At 47.3% G+C, this 6,250-nt stretch overlaps 1 pseudogene; it reads left to right on the top strand.

Moving 5' to 3' along the window:
* Positions 1-1,410: 1,410 nt before the first annotated feature.
* On the top strand, positions 1,411-6,037 carry LOC136501185 (uncharacterized; annotated as a pseudogene).
* Positions 6,038-6,250: the final 213 nt, after the last annotated feature.

The following is a 6,250-nucleotide window of genomic DNA, read 5'->3' as shown; positions in this document are numbered from 1 at the left end:
GTGGAATAGCTACCACATGGCGACGCTGCTCGGCACGTGCTAGTATCGAGGTGGTTAACCAAACACCTTTGCCAAGTTACACCACCGTATCGCTCTCGCAACAAAATATTCTCCTTTGGAAAAATATCCTTGTGTTCTAACGGAAAATCCACAACGGGTTGATGAAGTAGTGCTTTTTCAAAGTAACTGAGTTAATACGGTTTCTGAAGAGAGAGAAGAGCAACAAGGAAAAGTTAGTATTCGAGTAGTCTGGAGTGATTGAAACGCTTAAATTGACGCCATGTCCCAATCCCAGTGTCCGGTTTGACCGCGCTACGCACGCATCGACACCTGCGGACGCTTGTCGATACTAGGGACCCACTTGCGTTCAGCTCTCGTTTGGCTATGCCGCACTCACCTTGTTCACTCGCACAGTTCGTTTTCTCTCCTTTTCCCGCACCCTGTCGGCTCTCGACTCTCGCCCTCGCCCCCATACCGGACCCCTCCTTTTTCTTCTTTTGGGGCACGGCCGCTCGCACGCCTCCTCGTCGAGCGAACCCCTCTCCCCTCCTTTTTCCTCCCTCCACTCAAGCTCGCGCAGGGAGCGCACCATGGCCGACGCTCTCCCTCACCTTGTGACCTGCCAGTGTTTCCCTTCCACGCCGCCTCCACTTCCCGGTTGCATGGGTGCGCCCGAGTTAGCGCACAGCAGACCACATGCAAATTAAAGCCGTGCGCACAGCCAGTGGCCACTCACCCACGCTCCTTTTCCCACACACTAGTGTCGTCCTCTCAGCGTCACGCCGCTCTCTTCTGCACCGCCACCCACCGCACGTCGCACCATCGCCCCACGACACCGCTCGTGATGTCACCTCCATTGGCCCGATGCTGCTGCTGGTGTCCCCCACGAACTTGATTCCCTCAGCCCCCGATGCTGCTCAGTGTCGCCGATAATGACGCGCACCCACCTTCTAAACCCATCGTCAATTGCCTATAAAACGCCCCCGGCTCCCCCTTAACAACAAGACACTCCACACTTAACACTAATCACCCACAGAAGCCCCCTATTCAAATGCCAACCTATTTCAACATTTTAAGAAAAAGCCTGAGATAAGTGCTGCAAGTTGCTGACTATCGAAGAAAACATCAAGCAGGAGCCGTAGTACATTGTTAGAAGCAAGAAGCTGACACCCTCAAGATGTGCTTAGATGAAGATGAGCTCACCATGACCATCTTTGCTATCTTAATTCCTACTCTGATGGCATCAATCATATTTAATATCCTTGTAATACGCCCGCTACCCTACGAGAGGCTCTGAGATAGTTGTTGAAATAAGAATAGTTGAATAAATATTCAAGTTTTGTGGATTTATTCAAATTAGCACGTAGTCACGTATATGCTATTTTAGAGCTAAGTTTCTCTTTTTTTTCCCCTGATGAGAAGGCTGTAGGCCTAAGGTTGCACACTGCTGTCAGCATCGCACTAATCAAAGCAGTTCATACATAGATGCGACTTATTGCCATCTCCTGTAGAGCTGCCGCGTCAGCCTATCACCGAATCCATCGATTATCTCCACCCGCTCGGTTCCCCACGACGCCGGTCGCTCCACCCTTCCTCTTCGCCTCCACTGACGGCGGTGCCTCGATCCGGCAGGGACGAGGGCGAATCGGGCCTTTGGTGGTGGTCTGGGCGGTCTCTCTGTTGGCGGCGGCGGCGATGCGAGGGGGCGTTGTTACCGCCGATCTCGTCGTCGTAGTCGCGGACGTGGGGCTCGTCGGCAGCAAAATAGGTCCTGCGTAGTTGGATGCGGCGGCGGCCCTGCGTAGGAATGGGTCATGGCGTGACCTCCACGATGACTGCCAAGTGAAGACGACGCTGGACCGAGTGAAGGCAGCCGGCTCCCAAAGGATGTCAACAGCATCGGCCACGGCTTCGCGCGCATCACCTACTGCGGCCTCTCCGTTCTCGCCATCTTCGCCTCCTAGGTGCCCCATGAGGTCGCCCATCGCGGCGTCCCTGCCATGAGCAGTGCTTGGCAGCGGCACCTCGCTGCAGACTACGGAGTCCAAGAGGGGAGGCTAGAGAGCAGAACCTGATGGCTGCCACCACCAGAAGACTTCAATGGCGACCTATCCAACGACTGCCCAAGATCAGTGAAGTAAGGAAAAACTCTCCTTTTTTTTTGGTCTTTTTGGTCTCTACCAAGAAATGTCTTTCAATTGATGAAATGTACCTTGTTGCTTACTCGTTGTGCCGAATAGATGGACAGGACATGGATCCACTCGTTGTGTCCAATAGATGGACAGGACATCGATCCTGGGCAATGCAATTGACTAAATGAAGGAGCTGGATAAAATCAAGCTGCAGGCATGAGGAGATCGTTGGACATATTATTACCAGGAAGCGAGGAATTGAAGCCAAAATACTGTACCTTCTGATTATGCATCTTATTACCAGAAACCTGTTGTACCAAACCAAGAGATTGGATTGACACTATTAAGTCAAGATTTTTATGTGTCATGGCATCAGCTGTTTTTTTTTTGAATTGTGGATGCTCATTAAAAAATTGCATTTAGCCATCCTTAACATAGGAAGTACCATAAGCTGAATATGAAGATTTTTATGTTTCCTTATGTTGTTTCTGTTATTCCAGATAGTTGAAAAGGACCCAAACAAGGCTGTTCCATTGTTTTGGGCAGCTATAAACAGTGGTGACCGGACAGAGAGCGCATTGAAGGATATGGCTAATGTACTGAAACAAGCAAATCGGGCTGAAGAAGCCATTGAGGCAATAAGATCCTTTCGTGATCGGTGTCCCTATGAAGCTCAGGAGTCCCTTGACAATATTCTTCTAGACCTATACAAGGTATATTGTTTATCCTTTAAAAGAAAGGGGTTCATTTTTATAAGCTAAGAGTTTGTCTTTGGTTATGCAGATACATATTGAACACATTTTATTAGTTATCACATTGTCCACTGCGAATGAGTCATCTTAAAATAATTAGTTATCACATGATCTTTGGATGAAAATGCCACTAATACATTTCTTCTGAAACTAATAATTTTCATGTTAAACAAGAAATGTGGTAGGACAGATGAGCAGATCGAAATGCTGACAATAAAGCTGCTGAATTGTTGATGAGGAGCTAGCTTCTGGTCGGTGGAAAACAAAACTGTCTAAATCTCATGGAAGAGTAGTCTACCTTTCTCTCAGAGATGAAAAAGCAAGGTACTGGAAATCTTTATATTCCCATTTGAGATTTGACTTTTAAACACTATTCAAACTAAGTTCCTTGTTTCTTGCCAAGGTTATTGGGGAACCTTGCTTGGGCCTATATGCAGTCCGAAAATTATGAGGAAGCAGAGATGCTCTACAGGTACATTTTGAGTTCATCCTTCTCTCATTTCTAAATGTCACAAGTTTTCTCAAATGGCATGTTGCAGATGGACCTATAAACCCTCCGTAATATTAAGTGTGTGAATGGCATACTTGCATGTGGTGTGCTGCGTGCACCTACCCTTTATCTCAAAAGGGAAACAAACTAACTCTGGCTACTATTGACTTGGCACAGGCAAGCCCTTGCTATAGAAGCTGACTACAACAAAGAGTGTAACTTGGCCATCTGTTTGATGAAGACTGGAAAGTTGGCTGAAGCTACATACCTGATTCAAGCTATACCTTACAACTGTGATGATGAAAGTCATGTTAAGTCTCTCTCCCGGGCTACTGAAATGCTTAGGGAACTTGACTTGCAATCACTCCCCTCTCCCATAACTCAGGCGAAGTCCAAAGAATCACAGATTTTTGTTGCTGATGATGTGGGGATGCTTGTAGATCTACAGCCACAGACACTATCAACTCCTTTGAGTGAACTGAAATATAAAGAACCACATATTTCAGTTTCACAAAATGCAGACAAGCATGAGAATTGCAATTCAGGGCTTCCATCTCCCATAACTCAGTTGGGACGTGAAGAACCACACACTATGGTTACTGCTGGTGCAGAAAAGAATGAGGGATTTGCAGAGTTTCAAGATCTTTCTCGACTGTTCAATGATGATGCTACACCTCATTCAATACTTGAGAAACTACGAAAGAGGCTAGTTAAAGAGGCACAAAAAACCAGTATTCATGATCAGATTCAGACTCCTACTCCGACTGAATGCTTGCCAAACTCTGAAAGAAACCTAGATGCTAGTGAGACTCCCATGCAAGAAGGGAAGCTCTTGACCAAAGGTGTTAGAGAAACATGGGCTGACATGGTGGATGAAGAGGAACAACAATTGGGTGATGACAAACCATGGGCTGACATGGTGGTGAAGGATGAACAGCAATTGGGTGATGGCAAGTCAACACTTGGTGTGGGAACTACTGAACAAAACGGGAGCAGTAAGCATGCAAGTGAGCTGGAGTACAGAACACCATTGTCTTGTCAAGAAAGCAGGGCCCATCAAAGGCCAGTCATGGGTGGTCAACTGCATGGTTCTTCAGCAGGTTCATGGAGACAGAATGACTCCAAAATCTCCATGGATAAGAACGTGAACCGGGATCTTGTGAGGACTGCTCCGACATGGAGCAAGCATAAGGTACAGGACCACAACCATCGAGTTTGGCAAAGGCTTGACATAGTTCATCCCCACATCTTAGCGCGCTCTTTTTGCTGACTGGAAATCAAAGGGTGAAGGATATGGCCATGGTTGTGTTCCGTTTGATGATAACGAACACACTCAGTGTTCCAGTCACCTTGAGGCCACTCATCACTGGCATAATAATGAGGCAAGTACAGGGTCATGGAGGGCACAGAACCGTCTGCGGGTCTTCCAGGAAATCACAAATGAGATCAACCAAAATGTTGTGTAACTATCCTTGTTCCTTGTTGTCGATGGAGGTTCTCCTTTCCAGCAACATGTTGTTTGCACTCAAACTACAGATGGGATCTGTGAAATAGTTCCTTGTACACAGTTTTTCGCTTCAATTGGTTCTGTTTTTGAGATTCAGCATAGCTACAGAAAATCTCTGTGAATATCTTCACAGCCCACCATTCATACTCCTGGCACGTCGATGGATCATGATATCTGTATATATTTTCTTTATCACTAGTGTGCCAAAGTATGTAAAAAGTGGTGGACTGTCTTATCAATTTCTTAGAATGTGTCACTGTTTTGTGACTGAGAATCTTTTCCTTTCTTGATTTCACATCACCTTCGCAATGTGGCTTACCATGAAATTACTTGGACTCTTGTCACTACTGTTTAGATGCTAGTACATGGCTCCATCTGTGGCTGGACATCTCCTGCATAATGGGGCGCTGCAAGATCTGAGTGTGCTCCCTCCTCTTGTCCACTGCAGGAACAAGCAATGGAGAGCACTGCAGTTTGCAAATGGACACAGGTGCAGCTACTGAGCAGCCTCCTGCATCTGCATAGTGCTCATTCCTGTGGCATTTTCTAGGTTGTCTACACACTGGAGCCTGACGGATTCCATTACTGCAGCTGGTCTGGGTGTCCTAACATGGTGGTTGTCCTTCCTCAGGGGCAGCAATGGCTGGCTGGCTGGCCGGCAGTCCTTGAGCTTCATCTGCAACCTGGACTTGGGCCCCAAGGCCGAGGCGATGCTGCCAGCTCGGTTGTCATGACGTGTAGCGCCTTGTCGGCACTTGGATGAGGGCGACAAGGCTGCCGGCGCCGTCGCCAGGGTTTGGCCTCTAATAATTCTGGTGCATGATTGTTTGCTTCACATATGGAGAAGCTGTGTCTATCTGCTGAATCCTCGTCCTGGTGCTTGTTTATGTACACAACCATCTCTATATGTGATCGATCTGCACTGTATATGAATGGTAAGATACTCTTCTTCAACCTCTCGATCATCTGTTGATGAATGAATGCAATCATATCTATCCCGGGGTTTCAGATACGAAGCTAGTCGCATTGCTTCACATTTCTCTTGTGAGTTGTGATGTGTTACGAATACAATCATACACTGATCAGTATGTGTGCACTGCGTGGTCAGTCATCAGTGTGAGCAGTGACCGCTGCAGCAATGGATGCATGCATTTGGAGGTCGGGTTGCACAGGGCATGTGAGATCTCTCATCACACTCATCTGAGGTACACACAAATTACTGCTATATAAACTGTTCGGCCGTCAGAAGTGGCAGCCGGCCGACGGGCGGGCCTTGGTGACTGCACCATTACCTGAATCATCTGTGGGTGGCTTTTTTCAGGGGTGACTACTATATGGGGAACTGTTCTACCGGCTCAATCATGCCGTG

Source organism: Miscanthus floridulus, chromosome 13, assembly GCF_019320115.1.
Source record: "Miscanthus floridulus cultivar M001 chromosome 13, ASM1932011v1, whole genome shotgun sequence".
NCBI classification, from domain to species: Eukaryota; Viridiplantae; Streptophyta; class Magnoliopsida; order Poales; family Poaceae; genus Miscanthus; species Miscanthus floridulus.
Note: the sequence above shows the minus strand (reverse complement) of the source record. Positions and strands in the feature narration are given on the sequence as shown.